Source organism: Hylobates moloch, unplaced genomic scaffold (assembly GCF_009828535.3).
Source record: "Hylobates moloch isolate HMO894 unplaced genomic scaffold, HMol_V3 SCAFFOLD_21, whole genome shotgun sequence".
Classification (NCBI taxonomy): Eukaryota; Metazoa; Chordata; class Mammalia; order Primates; family Hylobatidae; genus Hylobates; species Hylobates moloch.
This window is the reverse complement of record NW_026652296.1, coordinates 13179241-13201887: the sequence shown is the minus strand read 5'-3', so window position 1 is coordinate 13201887 and position 22647 is coordinate 13179241. Positions and strand designations below refer to the sequence as shown.

The following is a 22647-nucleotide window of genomic DNA, read 5'->3' as shown; positions in this document are numbered from 1 at the left end:
GCGGAGCTTGCAGTGAGCCGAGATTGCGCCACTGCACTCCAGCCTGGTTGACAGAGCGAGACTCTGTCTCAAAAACAAAAAACAAAAAACAAAAAAAACTCTGCTGCTCCTTTAAGAATTATGTTTATGTGATATTCTTTTTTTTTTTTGAGACAGAGTCTCGCTCTGTCGCCCAGGCTGGAGTGCAGTGGCGGGATCTCCGCTCACTGCAAGCTCTGCCTCCCGGGTTGATGCCATTCTCCTGCCTCGGCCTCCCCAGTAGCTGGGACTACAGGCGCCTGCCACCACGCCTGGCTAATTTTTTGTATTTTTAGTAGAGATGGGGTTTCACCGTGTTAGCCAGGATGGTCTCGATATGTGATATTGTAAGTCCTTTTTTTATGATTTCAACAATGTTCACAGAATCTTCACTGGGGTAGATGCCATCTCATGAAACCACTTTATTTGGTCATCTATAAGAAGCAACTCCTTAAGGCTGGGTGTGGTGACTCACACCTGTGATCCCAGCAGGCAGATTGCTTGAGCCCAGGAGTTTGAGACTAGCCTGGGCAACATGGTGAAACCCTATCTCTACAAAAAATATAAAAATTAGCCAGATGTGGTGGCACATGCCTGTAGTCCCAGCTCCTCAGGAAGCTGAGGCAGGAGGATTGCTTGAGCGTGGGTGGTTGAGGCTGCAGTGAGCTGTGGTACGCCACTGCATTTCAGCCTAGGTGACAGAGTAAGACCCTGTCTCCAAAAAAGCGGGGAGCAACTCCTCAAACTCCTCATCTGTTGAAGTTTCATCGTGAGGTTACAGTAATTCAGTCACATCTTCAGATTCCATGTCTTTTCCTATTTCCACCACATTTCCAATTACTTTGTCCACTGAAATCCTGAACCCTTCAAAATCATCCATTAGAGTTGGAATCAACTTCTTTCAAACTCCTATTTGTGTCGATATTTTGACCTCCTCCCGTGAATCAGAAATGTTCTTAATGGCATCTAGAATGGTAAATCTTTTTTTTTTTGTATTTTTAGTAGAGATGGAATTTCACCTTGTTGGTCAGACTGGTCTTGAACTCCTGTCCTCAGGTGATCCACTTGCCTCATTCTCCCAAAGTGCTGGGATTACAGGCGTGAGCCACCGCGCCCGGCCACTAGAATGGTAAATCTTTACCAGAAAGATTTCACTTTGCCCATATCCATCACAGGAATCATTATCTGTGGCAGCTGTAACTTTATGAAATTATGTCTTACATAGTAATACTTGAAAGTTAAAATTACTCCATAATCCATGGGATGCAGAATGGATGTTGTGTTAATGGGCATGAAAACAACATTAATCTCTTTGTACCTTGCTATCAGAGCTCTTGGGTGACCAGGTGCACTGTTAATGAGCAGTTATATATATATATGTTTGTGTGTATGTATATATATATATATTTTTTCCCATACAGAGTCTTGCCCTGTCACCCAGGTTGGAGTGCGGTGGCACGATCTCAGCTCACTGCAACCTCTGCCTCCCAGGTTCAAGCAATTCTCCTATCTCAGTCTCCCAAGTAGCTGGGATTACAGGCGTGTGCCACCACGCCCGGCTAATTTTTGTATTTTTAGTAGAGACAAGGTTTCACCATGTTGGCTAGGCAGGTCTAGAACTCCTGACCTCAGGTGATCCACTCACTTCAGCCTCCCAAAGTACTGGGATTACAGGTGTGAGCCACCGTGCCCGGCTAATTTTCTTTTCTTTTTTTTTTTTGAGACAGAATCTCACTCTGTTGCCCAGGCTGGAGTGCAGTTGCATGATCTTGGCTCACTGCAACCTCCACTTCCTGTGTTCAAGCGATTCTTGTGCTTCAGCCTGCACAGTAGCTGGGACTACTGGCACACACCACCACACCTGGCTAATTTTTGTGTTTTTATTAGAGATGAGGTTTCACTATGTTGCCCAGGCTGGTCTTGAACTCCTGGCCTCAAGCAATCCACCTACCAGCAGTAATATTTTGAATTTTTTTTTGTGAGCAGTAGGTCTCAACAGTGGACCTAAAATATTCAGTAAATCTTGCTGTAAACAGATGTCATTCAGGCTTTATTGTTCCATTTATAATGCACAGGCAGAATAGATTCAGTGTAATTCTTTTTTTCTTTTTTTTTTTTTGAGACAGGGTCTCCCTCTGTCACCCAGGCTGCAGGCCGCAGTGCTGTGGTGCAATCTCAGCTTACTGCCACCTCTGCCTCCAGGCTCAAGCAATCCCTCCCACCTCAGCCTCCTGAGTAGCTGGGACTATAGGCACATGCCACCATGCTCGACTAATTTTTTTGTTCTTTATGGAGACAGGGTTTCACCATGTTGCCTAGGCTGGTCTCTAATTCCTGGGCTCAAGTGATCTGCCTGCCTTGGCCTCCCAAAGTGTTGGGATTACAGGTGTGAGCCACTACACCTGGCCCTTTCATTTTTATGTTATGTAGATGGGTTCTTTCCTTAAACCTCATGAAGCAACCTCTTCTAACTTTTCTTCAGCTTCCTCAATTGTCTCAGCCCTCATAGAATTGAAGAGAGTTATGGTCCTGCTTTGGCTTATGGAATATTGTGGTTTTGATCTTTCCAGTCCATGAAAACATTCTTCTTACCAGCAATAAGGCTGTTTCACTTTCTTGTTATTCCTGTGTTTATTGGAGTAGCACTTTTAATAACTTTTTCTGAGGCTGAGGTAGGGGGATCGCTTGAACAGCCAGCAGTTCAAGGCTGCAGTGAGATGCGATTGCACCACTGCACCCCAGTCTGGGCCATAGAATGAGACCCAGTATCTAGTAAAAGAAAAAGAAAAACAGTACTTGTCTCTTTGCATTCACAACTTGGCTGTTTGGTGCAAGAGTCCTAGCTTTCAGCCTCAGCTTTTTGACATGCCTTCCTCACTAAGCTTAATCATTTCTAGCCCTCCCCACCACCTTTTTTTTTTTTTTTTTTTTTTTTTTTTTTTTTTTTTTTTTTTTTTTTGAGACAGTCTCACTCTCTTGCCCAGGCTGGAGTGCAGTGGCACGATCTCAGCTCACTGCAACCTCCACCTCCCGGGTTCAAGCGATTCTCCTGCCTTAGCCCACCAAGTAGCTGGGATTATAGGTGTGCGCCACCAGACCTGGCTAATTTTTATACTTTTAGTAGAGATGGAGTTTCACCATGTTTGTCAGGCTAGGCTGGTCTCAGGCTCCTGACTTCAAGTTATCTGCCCGGCTCAGCCTCCCAAAGTGCTGGAATTACAGGGGTGCGCCACCATGCCTGGCCCATTTCTAGCTTTTGACTTAAAGTGAGAGATGTGCATTTCTTCCTTTTACTTACTTGAACACCTAGAGACCACTATAGTGTTATTATTTGGACTTACTTCAATATTGTTGTGTCTCAGGGAATAAGGAGGCCTGAAGAGAGGGAGAGAGATGGGGAATGGCTATTGGAGCAGTGAGAATATACACAGCATTTACTGATTAAGTTCACCATCTTAATATGAGCACAGTGCATGGTGCCCCAAAACAACAGTAGTAACATTGAAGATCACTGATCACAGGCTGGGCATGGTGGTTCACACCTGTAATCCTAGCACTTTAGGAGGCTAAGGTGGGTAGATCACCTGAGGTCAGGAATTCAAGACCAGCCTGACCAACATGGTGAAACCCTGTCTCTACTACAAAAATTAGCCAGGTGTGCTGGCAGCCGCCTATAACCCCAGCTACTCGGGAGGCTGAGGCAGGAGAATCGCTTGAACCTGGGAGGCGGAGGTTGCAGTGAGCTGAGAGCTGAGATCCTGCCACTGCATTCTAGCCTGGGTGACAGAGCAAGACTATTGTCTCCAAAAAAAAAAAAAAAAAAAAAAATCACTGATTACACATCACCATAACAGATAAAATAATAATGAAAAAGCTTCTTGAGATAATAGGAGAATCACCAAAATGTAAGGGAGGCATACAAAGTGAGCAAATGCTGTTGGAAAATTGGCACCAGTAGACTTACCTGAAGCAGGGCTGCCACAAACCTCAATTTGTAAAAAGCACAATATCTGTAAAGCACAATAAAATGAGGTATGCCTGTAGGGACCAGGAAAAATGGAGGAAAAATTCATTCCTTTTCACTGCCCACAGGTGTCTTGGGGAGAGGGAGTATGAAAAACTAATTTAATTTTACCCTTTGTCTCTCAGGTTTGTCCTATTTCAAAGGCACGTGATGGGATCTTTTTGAAGTGGCTTTCTTAGCCACACTTAGGGATTAGATTCTCTGAATTCAGGGACTTCTCACAGTATGTTTTTTACTTGGTTGCCTTCCTTTTCCTAAAATGATTTAAGAAGTCCTTTGCACATACAGAATGCTCCGTGGCCATTAAATAACAACTCCTTTCCTGCCAGTCATTGACCTCCAAAAATTCAAGGGATCAGTTTATTTGAACTTGAGCATCTAACACCATTTGTTCAGTTTTTTTGTTGAAATTACTGAATCAAACTTCAGAAAAAGGGTGGGGAGCACAACAGAGTGACAAAATTATGCTATTAAGTTGTGTAGAAAATAGAAAACACTTTTGAACAAATAGGATAAAAAGGCCACGTTTTGCGTTTGTCATACAACCATTAAAAATACAGCAGTGCCTTGCCGCTTCTCTGTCTCTGTGGAATATCATGGTTAAGGTATAACCCCCATTTGGTGCATAAGAAAAGGCACACAAAATTAATTTAATTTTTCTAAGATTACATATATAAAATTACCAGGAACGCGTAGATTTCTTGACTATACCTGGTATTTTATCGATGAATTGAAATGTGTAAAGAACCTCAGAGTACAACAAAGTAATTACTGTGGTTTCCTAGCTATGCATTGTAGCTACTTAATACATTATTAATTATTCAGGGAGGTGGTTTTTTCTAGTTGCTACTATGTATATTTTGATTTTTTTTAGCACAGAGGCATAGTAATATTTGTATTAATATTGATGAAATGGAAATTTAAAATTTTATATAAAATGAAAATTTAAATTGAATTTCAGAACAAAACTTTATCAAATATTTTCCAAAATAGGCTTTTGTGTCTTAAGTTTCTACCTTAATTAACTTTTAGGCCATCTTGGTTTTTGAAATTTGAATCTGATTCTGTTTTCTTCAAGGGCCTGTATCTTCCTTTGTATACTCTTTGCATAGCAAGTACAGGTCATGCTTAGCATTGTGTTGAATGTTGAGTTTATTTCAGCGTAAACTGAATGCTTTAGCGTAAACTCAGCATTCAACACAATGTCTGGCATTAAATGATTTGCATAGTATTATGTAAAATATTCTTGTACATTGTAGCAGTGAGGATATCTGATATAATTTTGACATCAGCATTATATATTTAATTACATTTCTATTTTTAAGTATTAAGGAATGGAAATATTTTAATCTTAATGTACTAGGAACTCTGGGATCTTCCCCAACCTCCCCACTTCCCCCAATAGCTACTGCTGGAGATGGAATCCTATCTGAGTGTTAATAATAATGCCATCACGCATTCCCTTCCCCCAGCCTTACGCTAGAGCCTAGTTTGCCTGCAGCTGCAGTGCTAGGCATCTTTCAGGAAGTGACCTTGGCTTGTATTAATCAAATTCAGAACACACAAAAAAGCTTCTTGCTAACATGCTGACTTGATGTAAAATTTTATTGCATCCATTTTCTTTCGAAATGAGGCCATTTTGTAAAAAGAAGATATACAGAAGACCCCTAATTTATTATATACCTATATATACATATATGTAAAGCTTTTTGCAAACCATGTTGAAAAAACAACTAGATCTATTTTAAAGTAGACTTTTTATTGCCAAATATGCATAAACTTAAATCATGAAGGCTTGGGAATTGTTACTAGAAAATTACTTCTTTTAATGTTGAGTTAAGAAAAAACTATCAGCATCGAGTTTATTTACTATCTTAACTGACATTATATTGCTATATAAACTTTAAACACTGAAATTATTTTGGAACCCTTCAGCAGTTATATTAAGTAACACACTTCTGTATATTTGCTTACTTTCACATTTTCAGAAATAACTGGTGTCTTTGCTGGTTTGGATAAGAACTAATATTCTACATGAAATCGTTTTCTTAGGCAATGGTGGTGCCTACAGGGTATTCTAAACGTAAAGGTAAATTTAAGTCAATGAGTCTGTTAAAATTCAACTACCTATTGTGTCAAAGAGAGAAATATTGCTAACTACAAATTCACAGTATGTTGATTTAGGATTTGACTAATCATTTTAATAGGAGAGCAGTTAATACAGCGATTTCACTTTTATCCTGTGGTGCTTCAAAGGCATCTAGTTTTTAAATGTAGTCCACTTAAGGTGTATGTAGTAGAGGTTTTCATTTTAGCCTTGCTCAATGTTAAATATAGAATGTTGAAAATATTATTTAATGGATTAGTTTGTTGGTTTCTACCTTTTGAAGAAATTTACATAAATTAATTAGGGAGCAGTTATACCTACTGCCAAATGGTTCACTTCTGAGTTTATTGTACAGTTACTCCCAGGTACTGAAATATAAGAAAATAAAATTTAAACCTTAGGAGCTCTGCCTGCATTTCTGTGGATCCACATTATGAAAAGGATAGAGGAACATTGCCTGTGAATAGTAATGGTTTGAGGTGAGGGTAGGGAATCTATGCAAATAAAAAAATTGGGGTATAGGCGAATCCTTCAGTTAGGTGTCTTTATTATCTGAGTTACTTTTAAAGCATTTACTGGATACACAACCAGTATTATCTTTTTACCATCCTATAAATTGTTCATAGAATTGCAGCCTCATGGAGGAAAATCCATCTCCTTTACCTGCCTGAATTAATTCTTTGTCTTCATACTAGCATTAATAATTGGTTTGTTAGATACTACAGGCTAAAGAAACTCAGATTTCAAGAAGAAGATAATTACTCAATCATTTCTCCCCTCAAACACCTGTTTAAAATATATTGTCTTGAATAAAATTGTCACCTTGAACTTACCGTGTTCTTTGCCTTCTCCACTCCCCTGCCCTTAAAAAAAATAAAAAGAAGGGAGAGCCTTATAAGAAAAGGAAAATGTGCAATCTTGGTAGCCAATGAGTTAATGTTCATTTGCAGCCCGAGGGGTCAGCATGCAGCCTATGTTTCCTGATTGGCTGCTAAAAGGTGAAATTGAAACCACTGTAAACTTTTGACCCTGTAGCAATTCTTGTGGAACGCCTTCCACTGGTGGAGCCCAGAGCTTTGCTCACTTCCCCACCCAACTCTCCCACTCTCTTTCCTGTGTTTATTTTGTGTGATCCTGCAGCACTGCATACAGTTTTTCCAAAGTGGCGGGGAGAGAGAGGCAGAACAAGCGCAAGCAAGCGGCTTGCTTGCATGCTTGTTTTGATAACCATTGGTAACTTCAACTCAGCCAAAGATACCAGGCCTTTTATACTAATCTGCCAACCAGATTTTTAAGTTTTCTCCTTAATCTAAACCTAACTAAAAAAAATTTAGGCTAGTTTAGTTGCATTGTTCCTCAGTGGATAGTATCGTTGTATAAGCAAAAATGTATGGCATAATTTCCTGGATGTCTTGAATTAAAAATAAGTTTTCAGTTTTAGCTACCTTTACCCCATTTATGTTTCCTGTATCCCTATGTAATTTTTACACAAATGGCCATTTCACAGAAGTTTTTTTGTCCTTTGCCTTTTATTATAAAGAAACTCAAATGGCATTTTGGTTGTGATAACTCTGGACATAATTGCAGAAATTGTACAATTAATACCTCCCCCTTTCGCTGAGATAAATGGTTTTGGATTTGTCTTGCTTTCACGTGTAAATAGTGTTGAACAGTCAACAACCCCACGAAAAAGGCAGGGTAGTTTTTCTCTATGCTTTCCTTATACTCTCATGGGACTCTGGTCTTTTTAATTCTTCCTTTTATCCATAGGGTCTAGCACAATGTGGCACATCGATGCTTAGCAGATGTTTACTGAATGAACATAGCTTTCATTTTAGGAACTTTAGTGTCTGTTTATACCTGCTTCCCTTTTCCTAATTAATTGATGGCAGCAACTGTGATTTGCTTATTTCCAAGTGCCAGTGCAGTGCCTGACATCTGTTAGATACACAGCAAGCATTTAATTGAAATCGAATTAAAATCTAACACAAGATCATTTCAAGAAGCAGGACTTTACAAAATCCAGGTTTTCAGAAGCCAAGGCATCTGTTTTCACTGCGTTATTATGAATTTTCAGGCTGATTCCGTATAGAACTAAATGCTTAATTTATTAAATATGTAGAATAAATTATAAGTCATCTTGATTCTTTCTAGTATATATCACAAGATATGTGGTAATACCTGTCCTTATTTTACTAGACACGCATATGCTGTAATATGAAATAATTCCTTGTCCCCCACTCCCTTATCAAGAAGATTATAGCATTTAAAAAAGATTGTAGGCCGGGCACGGTGGCTCACGCCTGTAATCCCAGCACTTTGGGAGGCTGAGATGGGCGGATCACAAGGTCAGGAGATCGAGACCATCCTGGCTAACACGGTGAAACCTCGTCTCTACTAAAAATACAAAAAAAAATTAGCAGGGCCTGGTGGCGAGTCCCTGTAGTCCCAGGCTAAGACAGGAGAATGGCGTGAACCTGGGAGGCGGAGCTTGCAGTGAGCCGAGGTCAGCCACTGCGCTCCAGCTTGGGCGACAGAGCAAGACTCCATCTCAAAAAAAAAAAATAGTAATAAATGTCTTACCAATGTTCTCCTGGGGAAGCAAATACATTTTTACTTAATTGAACATACAATAATGGACTAAGTAATGGGAAAAAAAAAATTCTTAAACTGAGTTTATATAGCTCAAAAAAAGTGGTACTGTTTTATATAACTTTATTATTATTATTTTTTAAGACAGAGTCTTGCTCCGTTGCCCAGGCTGGAGTGCGATGGCGCGATCTCAGCTCACTGCAACCTCTGCCTGCGGGGTTCGAGTGATTCTCCTGCCTCAGCCTCCTGAGTAGCTGGAACTACAGGTGCCTGCCACCACACCCAGCTACTTTTTGTATTTTTAGTAGAGATGGGGTTTAGCCATGTTGGCCAGGCTGGTTTCGAACTCCTGACCTCAGGTGATCTGCTCACCTCGGCCTCCCAAAGTGCTAGGATTACAGGCATGAGCCACTGCACCCAGCCCCATTTTATATAACTTGAAATGTTCATATGATTTTCAACTTGCATTTGGTCTTCCCCTTTCATTATAGCTACAGATTAGCTGTAGTTGATTGTTGCAAGTGAAACCTATGGTTAGAGTTTTGATCAAATATATTTATCACTTGATAAATAATCCCAACTGCAAAAGTGTTGGATTTTGACGTTAAATTTAACACTAATATTTTGCAACCTTTAACCTGAAATTCATTTGGTGACCCAGTCTACTCTGTAGTACTTTGAAGATTATTGAGCAACAGCTAGCTTTTCCCAAATGCAGTGGCTCCCCTTTTCTATGATTTTAGGGAAGTGAGGAAGGAGATCCTGGGAGCAATGCCAGTGGGAGCTTGGAAAGAACAATGGGTTTAATATGATTAATTGTAGAATCCTTGTCCCTTTTCATGTTCAACAGTGAAAGAAAAACATGTTTATAATATTCAGTGGCTGCTTTTTGCCCTGTTGGTGTTTCCAAGCATTATATATTATATAGTTTGGATTTTCCTGTGTATCAACTCCTCTCCACAATTTTATTCTTTGTTCTGGCTTTGAGGCACATCTTCTCAGACTAGCTATTAACAAGGTTTAATTTGATGATTTCCCCTCACGTCCTTTTAGGTCTCTGGTGATGAAGGTTTAAAATAAAACAAGAACCTAAAAAACGGGTCATGTTGTCCAAGATGAACTCAGACTCCTGAGCTCAAGCAGTCCTCCTGCCTCAGCCTCCTGAGTAGCTGGCATTACAGGTGTGTGCTGCCATGCCTGGCCTGGTGATGCAGGTTTTGGTAATGTAGATGTCATCAGTAAACCATTAATTCTACTAGAAAATTTAATGTCCCTGTTACCTTCTCAGATGTCTAATGTTTCTGGAACTTGTCACATTTAGTTTTATGTCGGTATGATTTGGTTTTTATATGTGTGCTTGACTAAAATCTGAATTGTGAAAAGGGATAATCTTGTTTTTGATAAAGAAAAAAAAATGCTGTCCTAAGAAATCTGCTAGGATTGTTGCCTTTGCAGAATCTTTTTTCCAGACAAGTTTAACTCACCAGCAAATTTACTAACAGTTCTGTACTTACAGGATCCTGGTATATAGTAGTACTCCTTTCCAGGTTCCTGGTAGGCAAGCCAATCATTGTTCTGTGACTATTTGTGAATCTCTCTGGTTTAATTATACACTTCCTCGGAGGGGAGAATTTTGTACCTGGCTTGTCTTTGTGTTACCGAACTGAACTGGGTCTATTTTGCTGTGTATGCAATGGAAAGCTGAACACTAAGCACCAAGTTTTTGTAGGAAGAAAAGTTTATTGCAAGGCTGCTTGTAAGGAGACAGGAGTTGGGCTCAAATCTGCCTCTCTGAGCTAGAGTTTGGGTGCAGGTTTTATATTTGGAGAGTAATGAGGTGTGATCTGAGTGGATCCTGCTGTGGGGTGATGTCAAGGCTTGATTTGGTTGCATTTTCTGTCTTGCCATGTGGTGTCTGCTCTTATTCATTCACTGTTCCTCAGTTTGGTCATTTAGATTCCACGCATGGTTGCATTCTTTGTTTATCTGGGCATACTGACTTTACATGATCTTCCACCTGGGGGTCCAGCAGTTAACATTTGGGTCCAAGGGTGCAGATTGGCGGGGTCAACATTCCTTTGAGAAGTACAAAAACTAGCACTATAACACTGGAGTATTAATCTAGGCCCTCTCACCACCTTCTACACTAGGCAGCAGTAATTGTTTCCTAGGTCCATTATGCTACTAGATACTTTCTGACTCAAATTCCTTTCCTGGCTGGGCACAGTGGCTCATGCCTGTAATCCCAGCACTTTGGGAGGCCGAGGTGGGCAGATTTCTTGAGGTCAGGAGTTCGATACCAGCCTGGCCAACGTAGCGAAACCGTGTCTCTACAAAAATTAGCTGGGCATGTTGGCATGCACCTGTAATCTCAGCTATTCGGGAGGCTGAGGCAGGAGAATCGCTTTAACCTGGGAGGCAGAGGTTGCAGTGAGCCAAGGTCATGCCACTGCACTCCAGCCTGTGCAACAGAGTGAAACTCCATCCCCCACCCCCATCCCCCCCAAAAATCCTTTCCTTATCCCACCTCTTTGTTCCTTAGATGCTAACCCCACCCCATGACCCTCCTTCCTCTTTCCTAATAAAGGAAAAAACATAAGAGAACCATTTTAGAAGTGAAACCTGATTTAAAACAGGGCCAGAAGATCTTAGAGGTTCTTTACAGAAGTTCTGCCTACCTTTTCTCCCTGCATCTTACACGAATTAAATTGGATAGCATAAAAATTCAAGTTAAAAAACATCACATTTGTTCCAGTACGGTGGCTCACACCTGTAATCCCAACACTTTGGGAGCCCGAGGCAGACAGATCACTTGAGCTCAGGAGTTCAAGGCCAGCCTGGGCAACATGGTGAAACTCTGTCTCTACAAAAAATATAAAAATTAGCTGGGTATGATGGTGTGTGCCTGTAGTCCCAGCTCCTTGGGTAGTTGATGTGGGAGTATTGTTTGAGCCTTGGAGGTCAAGGCTGAGGTGAGCCATGACCATACCACCACACTCCAGCCAGCCTGGGCACAGAGTGAGATCCTGTCTCAAAAAGAAAAAAGCTACAGCTTTGCACAAAATTATTTAAAATATTATATAAAATTACCTTCAGGCTGTGTGTATAAGTAACATAAATGAATTTTATGTTTGGACTTGGGTTTCTTCCACTAGATATCTCAGTGTGCATATGCAAATATTTAAAAAATCTGGGAAAAAAAAAAATCCGAGACACTTAACGCTTCCAAGCATTTTGCATAAGGGATAGTCACTCAGCACTACCTAGAGTTTTCTTTTTCCTTTGTGAGCCACATGTAATGTGCCTCCCATTCCCTGCTCACTGATTTTCTCCCCTCTAATTTTAGTTTCAGAAGCACAACAGACCTTTCCACAATGCAGCTAGATTGTGGTTGGCTCTCCCCATACACTGTCTGCAGACTACACTATGTGGAATGGCCATGGCTATAATATGTTTGTTACTTGTAACTTGTGAATATATCATTTTTCCTTTCCCCCATACCAACAGATCTACCAATTCCAGCATGAAAGCTATTAACTTTAGGGCATAATTATGGTTGTTATCTTGGTTCGATACCATTGGAATTAGTGGCAATCATATTTTTGCTTTATTGTTAAATTTGTAAATTCATAAGGTAAAGTGAGTGTTCTTACTGGCTCACTTATTTATTGCAGCAGAACCTGCACACCATTTCTTCAAGTGCAAAAGCCTGCTGTTTATATGGTTCATGTGTTTTATTGCAGATTATTTTGAAGAACGGCCTCTCATTTCCTTGCCAATATTTTGTTTTGGTGGTCAAAATGCATCCTTTTATAGAAGGCAAGAAAACATCTGAGCCTTTCCTCTGGCCTTTGCTTGTTTGCTTTATCCATCCCTCCCTCATCTGATAATTTTTGGACTAGGGCATTTAAGCATTTGCTTCTGCCAGGGTATTAATGTTGTCCTTATTCTGCGTTGAGCATTCATTTTGGACAAATGAATACCCCCACAAGTTCAGAGTACCCATCTGTTTTGATCACTTTTCAAGATTCAGAACTGGTCTCTACCACCTCCATTTTGCATTATCCATTTTTACAAACTGTGACAGAGTATATATTATATATGCCATGCCTGACTTTTATTTTAATTAATTAATTAATTTATTTTTGAGATGGAGTTTTGCTTTTGTTGCCCAGGCTAGAGCACAGTGGCATGGTCTTGGGTCACTGCAACCTCTGCTTCCTTGGTTCAGGCGATTCTCCTTCCTCAGCCTCCCGAGTAGCTGGACTACAGGCGCATGCCATCACGCCAAACTAATTTTTTGTATTTTTCGTAGATATGGGGTTTCACCATGTTGACCAGGCTGGTCTCAAACTCCTGACCTCATGTGATCCACCCACCTCAGCCTCCCAAAGTGCTGGGATTAGAGGCATGAGCCACTGCGCCTGGCCCTGACTTTTGTTTTTTAATTTTTATTTTTTTGTGTGTGGAGATGGTGTCTTGCTATGTTGCTCAGGCTGATCTTGAACTCCTGGCCTAAGCGGTCCTCCCACCTCAGCCTTTCAAAGTTCTGGGATATTATAGGCATGAGCCACTGCGCCTGGCCCTATGCTTGACTTTTCAAACAGAAGTAGTGATTATATGGTACAATAAGACATCTACTCAGATTCCTAGGAAGAGGTGTTGTACTTGATAGCTTTTGTTTTGTTTCATATATCCAGGGAAGGGAAAAATGGGAAGACTTAATTTTTTTGAGAGAGAGTCTCGGTCTGTCACCCTGGCTGGAGTGCAGTGGCATAGTCTCGGGTCACTGCAACCTCTGCCTCCCAGATTCAAGTGATTCTCCTGCTTCAGCCTCCTGAGTAGTTGGGATTACAGGCAGATGCCACGTCGCCCAGCTAATTTCTGTATTTTTAGTAGAGTTGGGGTTTTGCCATGTTGGCCAGGCCAGCGTTGAACCCCTGACCTCAAGTGATCTGCCCGCCTTGCCTCCCAAAGTGCTGGGATTACAGGTGTGAGCCATCATGCCTGGCCAGAAGACTTAATTTGTGGGTGACTAATCATAATGCTTAAATGAAGAAAAGACAATAAAATTCAATCCCTCCTCTTTTTTTTGTCCTCAGGATCAAAATACTTGCTGGACGGTGGACTCAGAGACCAATAAAAATAAACTGCTTGAACGTCCTTTGACTGGTTAGCCAGGTAATTCAGCTTTACTTTGATTTGATCCTTTGTAATTTTTTGTCTTCAACCTTCTGAAGATACTACCCTCCTCTTTAATTTGTGATTTAATTAAAACTATTTATGCTTCATGTTTTTCTCTTTAATGATTATTAAATGAATGCGCTTAGAGAACTTGAGTGAATACGTGTGTATATATACAGTTGGCCGTTGAACAACTGAGGACTGGGGACACTGACCCCTTGTTCAGTAAAAAATGTGCAGAACTTTTGACTTCCCCCAAACTTAACTACTAATAGCCTCCTCTTGCCTAGAAGCCTTACTGTTAATATAAACAGCTGATTAACACATATTTTGTATGTTACATATTTTATATCCTGTATTCTTACAATAAAGTAAGCTACAGAAAAGAAAATGTTACTAAGAAAATTATGGCCAAGTGCAGTGACTCATGTTTATAATCCTAGCACTTTGAGAGGCTGAGGTGGTTAGATCACCTGAGTCCAGGAGTTTGAGAACAGTCTGGGCAACAGAGCGAAACCCCATCTCTACCGAAAATGCAAAAACTAGCCAGACATAGTGGCCTGTGCCTTAATCCCTAGCACTAGAGACAGAGGTGGGAGGATTGCCTGTGCCCATGAGGATGAGGCTGTGCCTGAGCTGTGATTGTGCCACTGCACTCTAGCCTGGGCAACAGAATGAAACCCTGTCTCCAAAAAGAAAAAAAAGAAGTAGAAAAAAGGAGAAAATTATAAGGAGGCTGGACATGGTGGCTCACTCATATGCTCACAGCTATGATCCCAGCACTTTGGGGATTGGAGGTGGGAGGATCACTTGAGGCCAGGAGTTGGAGACCAGCCTAAACAACATAGTAACATCCCCAGTTCTACAAAACACACAAAAAATTAGCCAGCAAGGTGGTGTGCACTTGTAGTCCTAGCTGCTTGGGAGGCTGAGGTGGGAGATTGCTTGATCTCAGGAGTTTGAAGCTGCAGTGAGCTATGATTGCATCACTACACTTCAGCATGGGCAACAGTATGAAACCTTGCCTCTAGAAAATAAGTAAATAAATAAATAATTAAAAAGGAAAGTCATGGCTGGACACAGTGGCACATGCCTGTAATCCCAGCACTTTGGGAGGCCAAGACGGGTGGATCACCTGAGGTTAGGAGTTTGAGACCAGCCTGACCAACATGGTGAAACTCCGTCTCTACTAAAAATACAAAAATTAGCCAGGCGTGGTGGCGTGTGCCTGTAATCCCAGCTACTCGAAAAGCTGAGGCAGGAGAATCATTTGAACCTTGGAGGTGGAGGTTGTAGTGAGCTGAGATCATGCCACTGCACTCCAGCCTGGGCAACAGAGCAAGACTTCATCTCGAAAAAAAAAAAAAAGTCATAAGGAAGAGAAAATATATATATTATTCATTAAGTGGATCATCATAAAGGTCTTCATTCTTCTTGTGAGGTTGAGTAGGCTTGAGGAGGAGAAGGAGAAAGAAGAGGAAATGTTGGTCCTACTGTCTTAGGCATGGCAAAAATAGAGAAAAATCTGCATGTAACAGAACAAGTGCAGTTCAAATGTGTTGTACAAGGGGTTATGGTATTCGTATATATGTATATACATACATATACAAACATAACTTTGGGGGAGGAGAAGAAATTCCCCCTCCTTATGTGTGAATATTTTAATGGCATTTAGTCAAACATCTGAATTAGCCTAACTTATATTTGCTATTTCACCTTGTGAAGACAAATTTCCCCAGATTGCTTGTGCTGGCAAATAACATTTCATCTAACCCCTTAACTTCAGAGTCTCCCTCTGTCACCCAGGCTGGAGTGCAGTGGTGTGATCTCGGCTTACTGCAGCTTCTGCCTCCTGGATTCAAGCAATTCGCATGCCTCAGCCTCCCAAGTAGCTGGGATTACAGGTGTGCACCACCACATCCAGCTAAGTTTTGTATTTTTGGTAGAGATGGGATTTCACCATGTTGGCCTGGCTGAAGCTCCTGGCCTCAAGTGATGTGCCTGCCTTGGCCTAAAGTGCTGGGATTATAGGCATGAGCCACTGCGCCTGGCCCCTTTTCTTAACTTTTAATATCATATCAGAATAGGAAAAATGAGAATAGAAAAAGCTGTCTGGTTGCTGAGAAAGCAGTCATGCTTTGCTTAGCTAAATTTCTTTTAGTAATCCCATCATTCTCTTGGTTAGCTAGGTTTGAAATCTGAGTTGTCTTTGAATCCCACCGCACTCATACATTTGGTAAGCAGGCTTTATCTGGCTTTCTATTTTCATGTGTCCCGTATTTGTTCCACTTTCCGTTCCTAATTTTAGCTTCTAGGCCAAGACCCCATAATTTCATGAGGGTGTTTGTCCTTGTCTCTACTGCTTCCTTGTCCACTCACTTAAAATTTTGCTGGAAGATTTTCCTAAATGTATACTTTTAGCCAAGCTTATGTTGTGCTCTAAGTTTTGTGCTACCTTTCCTTGGCTTACAGAAAAAAAAAGTACAAACTCCCTTCTCTGACATTTCAAATGGTACTTTATCTGAGAATCTATCCAAGTTACCAGTCTTAGGTCTTGCAATTTCCCTATAAAATCCCTCAGTTAATTGTGACATATACCCATTCTTCTGAACTTGGCAGAGAACTATCTCTACAGGTTTTTTTTTTTTTTTTTTTGAGACAGAGTTTGTTACCCAGCTTGGAGTGCAATGTTGTGATCTTGTTTCACTGCAGCCTCCACTTCCAGGTTCAAGTGATTCTCCTGCCTCAGCCTCCCGAGTAGCTGGGATTACAGGCACCCGCCACCATGCCCGGCTAATTTTGTATTTTTAGTAGAGATGGAGTTTCACCATGTTGGCCAGGCTGGTCTTGAACTCCTGACCTTAGGTGATCTACCCGCCTTGGCCTCCCAAAATGCTGGGATTACAGGTGTGAACCATTGTGCTTGGCCAATTTTTTTTTTTTAAATACCTTTTATTTAGAAGTATACATTTACAAAAGTTACAAAAATATAGTGTAAAGAACATCTGGATATCCTTTGTCCAGACTTACCCACTTGCTTTATTATTTGTATTTGTGCTGTCCTACTCTCTTTTGTCTTTTTCTACACACATAAACACACACAATGTTTTTTTTTTAACCATTTGAGGGTGAGTTACATATGTTATGCTTCTTTCCCCTAATACTTCTGTTGTATTCCTACAAAGAGGGTCATTCTCTTATATAACCATGATACAGTTAATAACTTCATAAATGGACACCGATGAAATATATCGCCCATGTTCCAGTTTTGTCAGTTGACCTAAGAAAGTCTCTTGTAGCATTTTCTATGCTTCCTGTATAGACTGCAGTCTGGGGTCAGGTTCTGCATTCAGTTATTATTTCTCTTTGGCCTCCTTTTTCCTGGGATATTTTCACAGCCTGTCTTTATCTCTTATGACATTGGCATTTTTGAGAACACAACCCTTCCCTAGCCCCCTTATTCTCTTCAATGGAGATGTTCTTCATTTTATGTTGGTCTGAAATTTTCTTGTGATTAGATTAAGATATTATGGATTCTTGGCAGGAATACTGCATCTGTAATGTGATACTCTGAGATGGAGTCATATGATGTCCATCTGTCCCTTATTGTGATGCAAATTTTGATCCCTTGGCCAAGGTGTTGCCAGATTTCTCCACTGTATGGTTTTTTTGCCCTCTCTTTTGCCAAGCAATAAGCAGCCTGTGGGGAAACAATGCAGATATTCTGATTCTTTTCACGGTTTCTTCTAGATTTGGCATTCATTGATTCTTGTCTGATCCAGCTTTTTATTGTGATGATTGCAAAATGGTCATTTTTTTCTTTCCAGCATTCCTTTCACATTACCCGTCAGATCTTGGCTGTATTCCATATTCAATAGCCCTATGTATTGGTGATGGATTCATGAATTCCTTTTTTTTGAATGGTTTACGTACGATTCACTTACCCTGCTTAATTATTTTAGTGCTCAAATTGTCCTGGAAGTTTGGCTAGTGAAGCTCCTGTAAGTGGACCACTGTGTCCTTGTGGGGAATAAAAGTTTTAGAAACCAAGATCTCTCTGAGTGCTAGGTGTCCTCACTACTTCTGGGCTGTTTTCTCATCTTGGCCTTTTTAATGGATAGATCTAGGAAATAATATGCATGCTTACACACATACATGTACATATACATACTCATACAGTCATCCCTTCATACCTGAGGGTGATTGGGTCTGAGACCCATTGTGTGCACCAAAATCTGCTGATGCTCAAGTTCTTTAAACTATAAAGTAGCAATTGTATTTGCATGTAACCCATATTCAATTTCTTGTATGCTTTAATTCATCTCTAGATTACTTATAAGAATCTAACACAGTGTAAATACTGTGTAGGTTGTTGTTAAACTGTATTTTTTAATTTGTATTTTATTGTTGAATTTTTTTAAATTTATTTTTTGAGTATTTTTGATCTGTGGATGCAGAATCCATGATACAGAGGGCCGACTGCACATGTATTCATTGAAACATACATATACATATTTTAGAAATCATGAGCTTATATCAGTATGTACATCTTTATTCCATGTCTACAGGGTTCTTCGTACTTCATTTTTTATTTTTATGTCCCTTCTTATTATGTGGGAATCCTGACTCTCAACCTTAGTACATTTACTCATTTGCCTAATCCTCTAATACATCTAAAATAATTTCAGAATTGGTTTTTTCATTTCACTGCAATAAACAAACTGAAGATGAGTGGAGCATTTGTCTATAATTCTTCTCTGCCTTCCAATTTTACCCAAGACCGAGTGTAAACAGTTAAAATTTAAATTGCTTGGATTAGCCCTCCATACCCTTTCTCCACCCTACTTTTTTTTTTTTTTTTTTTTTTTTTTTGAGACAGTCTCGCTCTGTTGCTCAGGCTGGAGTGCAGTGGTGCGATCTTGGCTCACTGCAACCTCTGCCTTCTGGATTCAAGGGATTCTTCTGCCTCAGCCTCCTGAGTAGCTACAACTACAGGTGTGTGCCACCATGCCCAGCTAATTTGTGTATCTTTAATAGAGACGGTCTCACCACGTTGCCCAGGGTGGTCTCCAACTCCTGAGGTTAGGCAATCCGCCCGCCTCTGCCTCCCAAGGTGCTGGGATTACAGGAGTGAGCCACCACGCCCGACCTCCACCCCACTTTTACTTCCCACCTTACTTTCTGTATAAACTAGTTAAGGTATTCATTTGAAACAAAATTAAGTTTATTTACTTGTTTGCTTATGCTGCCTCCCATTCTGATTTTTATTTTTGCAATATGTAGAATAACAACATGCTTTCAAAAGTCAAAATTATACAAAAGGCATACATTGCTTTTGTATCCCTTCCATGCCATTTTTCTTCAGTTTTCTTAGGTAACCAACTTAAATGTTTTCTGTCTTATCCTTCCTGTTTCTTTTTTTTTTGATGGTATCTGTATGTTTTATTTATTATTTTATACAAAAGATAGCGTACTATATATACTCTTTTGCACTTTGCTTTTTTTCCTACTTAACTGATATCTCCTGGAAATAATGCCCTATCATCCCAAAGAGATCTTTCCCATTCATTTTATTTTAATTGTAGTAAAATTTACAGTACATAAAATATAACTTTTTTTTTGTTTTAAAGACTGAATTTGGCTCTTGTCTCTCAGGCTGGAGTACAGTGGTGCAATCTCAGCTTACTGCAACCTCTGCCTCCCAGGTTCAAGAGATTCTCCTGCCTCAGCCTCCCAAGTATCTGGGACTACAAGTGCCCAACACCATGCCCGTCTAATTTTTGTAGTTTTTTTAGTAGAGACAGGTTTTCACCATGTTGGCCAGGCTGGTTTCAAACTCCTGACCTCAGGTGATCCACCCGCCTCGGCTTCCCAAAGTGCTTCAGAGTAAGTTATAGGTGTAAGCCATTGTGCCTGGCCAGAGGACCAACTTTTGATTAAATTATAGATATCCAGTTCCAGGGCTATTTGTAGAAAAGATGTTCCTTTTTTCTTGGTTTGCTTTGGTAACTTGATTAATTGATCATATTTGCCAAAGTCTCTTTCTGGCCTCTATTCAGTGCCATCCTTATGCCCATATACGTTGTCTGATTATGGGACTTTATTTATTTTTTTGAAATAGACTCTCGCTCTGTCATTCAGGCTGAAGTGCGGTGGCGCACTCTCAGCTCACTGCAACCTCTGCCTCCCCAGTTCAAGTGATTTTCCTGTCCCAGGCTCCCAAGTAGCTGGGATTACAGGTGCCCGCTACTAAGCCCAGCTAATTTTTTTTTTTTTTTTTTTTTAGTAGTGACGGGGTTTTGCCATGTTGTCCAGGTTGGTCTCGAACTCCTGACTCAGGTGATCCACCCTCTTTGACCTCCCGAAGTTCTGGGATTATAGGCATGAGCCGCTGCACCTGGCTGACTTGAACTTTTAAAGTCTCTTTTATTTGTTCTTTTATGCTGAAACTAGGAAACAAATACAATACCCTTTCCACCAGATTTCACCTGGAATACTTATAAATTTGGATGAATTCATCTCTTGTCCAGGTTCCCTAAATTTACTGAGTCATTGGCTGCCACTAAGTGACCTTCCATCTGTGAAGCTAGTCCCTGTAAACCAAGAACAGGTACCAGGCCCATAAGCATTGACTTCTTGTATAATGTAAAATCTTTTTCTTTTTAAAAATTTTTTTAATTTATAAGATGTTTATTTAAAATTTTTTGTGGAAGTGAGGTGTCACTATATTGCCAAGGCTGATCTTGAACTCTTGGGCTCAAATAATCCTCCTGCATTGGTTTCCCAAAGTGTTGGTGCTGGGATTACAGGTGTGAGCCACTGTGTCCTGCCCTACTATCTTTGTTATAGTGGTGGACTTGTCATACCATTATATTATAATTATATGACATTATATCATTATATTGTTCTTAATTATAAGACATAGTATATGACCTAGATTGTACAATGATTTGTCCAGTTATCCTGGTAAATTTTATTTACCTTTGTCTTGACGGAATTTGATTAAGCCTATGCAAATAATGTTATTAACATGAAAAAATAGACTCAGTTTTTACTTTATTTTGAGGTGGGGTCTCACTCTCTTGACCTACCTGTAGTGCAGTGGTGTGATTGTGGCTCATTGCAATCTTGAGTTCCTGGACTCAAGCAGTCCTGCCTCAGCCTCCTGAGTAGCTAGGACTACAGGCATGCGCCACCATACTCAAATGCCATTTAAAAATTTTCCTACAAACGCATAATGTATTAAATTGTGAGCTAGAGGCAGATGAAGAAGAAAGGGAAAGGGCTTCCTCATACAGCCATCAGAAAACAAAATATTAAAAAATAACACCAGCCTGGGCAATATAGTAAGACCCCATCTCTACAAAAATAAAAAATAAAAACATTAACTGGGCATGGTGGCATATGCCTGTGGTCCCAGCTGCTGGGGAGGCTGAGGTAGGAGGATCGCTTGACGCTGGGAGGCTGATGCCTCAGTGAGCCGTGATCGCACCATCGCACTCCATCCTGGGCAAGAGACCAAGACCCTTGCCTCAAAACAAAACAGAAACGGCTGGTCATGGTGGCTCATACCTGTAATCCCAGCACTTTGGGAGGCTGAGGCAGGTGGATCACCTGAGGTCAGGAGTTCAAGACCAGCCTGACCAACATGAAACCTCTCTCTACTAAAAACATAAAAATTAGCTGGGGGTGGTGGTGGGTGCCTGTAATCTCAGCTACTCAGGAGGCTGAGACACAAGAATCACTTGAAACCCGGGGGGCACGGGCTGCAGTGAGCCGAGATCGCACCATTGCACTCCAGCCTGGGAAATAGAGTAAGATTGTGTGTCTCAAGACAAAAAACAAAAAAACCAAAAGAAAAAAAAACCATAGTCTGAAACAACGGGTTAAATTTCTCTCACTAGTTCATTTAGTCCTGTGCAGTTAATTCTGTTTTTCTTAGTCTTTTTTTTTTTTTTTTTTTGAGACGGAGTCTTGCTCTGTCGCCCAGGCTGGGGTGCAGTGGCACAATCTGTGCTCACTGCAACCTCCACCTTCTGGGTTCACATGGTTCTCCTGCCTCAGCCTCCTGAGTAGCTGGGATTACAGGTGTGCGCCACCATGCCTGGCTAATTTTTGTATTTTTAGTAGAGACAGGGTTTCATCATGTTGGCCAGTTTGAGACTCCTGACCTCAAGTGATCCTCCTGCCTTGGCCTCCCAAAGTGCTGGGATTACAGGCATGAGCCACCACACCTGGCTGAAACCTATTTTTATTATTAGTGCTCATGATTTCTCATTTAAGAATATATGTAATCACACAACTTACACACAAATATTCATAGCAGCAGTATTCATAGTAGCAGAGCAACAACTTAAATTTCCATCAACTGATAGGTGGATAAATAAAATATGGTGTATCCGTATAGTGAAGTATTAGCCAGAAATAAAAAGCAATGAAGTACAGTCATGTAGCATATAACAATGTTTCAGTCAATGAAGGAATAGGACCACATATATGACAGTGGTTCCATAAGATTATACTGTATTTTTACTGTTCCTTTTCTATGTTTAGATATGCTTAGATACACAAATACCATTGTATTACACTGGCCTGCAGTATTCAATATATTAACATGCAGTATAGGTTTGTTGCATAGGAGCTGTAGGCTATACCATATAGCCTAGATTTAGGCTGTATTATCTAGGTTTGTTAAGGGATACTCTGTGATGTTTGCACAATG

At 40.5% G+C, this 22647-nt stretch overlaps 1 protein-coding gene across 8 annotated transcripts in view; it reads left to right on the top strand.

Annotated features, from left to right (window-relative positions):
• Positions 1 to 22647, top strand: part of NCOA3 (nuclear receptor coactivator 3) — a 152442-nt gene that overhangs the window by 72558 nt on the left and 57237 nt on the right. For 4 of the 8 annotated variants that reach the window (XM_058433254.1, XM_058433253.1, XM_058433252.1 and 1 more), the window contains exons 2-3: positions 9795 to 9922; positions 13844 to 13922. The gene's annotated coding sequence lies outside the window, so the exon portion shown is untranslated. The remainder of the gene's footprint in view (positions 1 to 9794; positions 9923 to 13843; positions 13923 to 22647) is intronic. The other 4 variants (XM_032142946.2, XM_032142941.2, XM_032142944.2 and 1 more) reach the window with 1 other exon arrangement.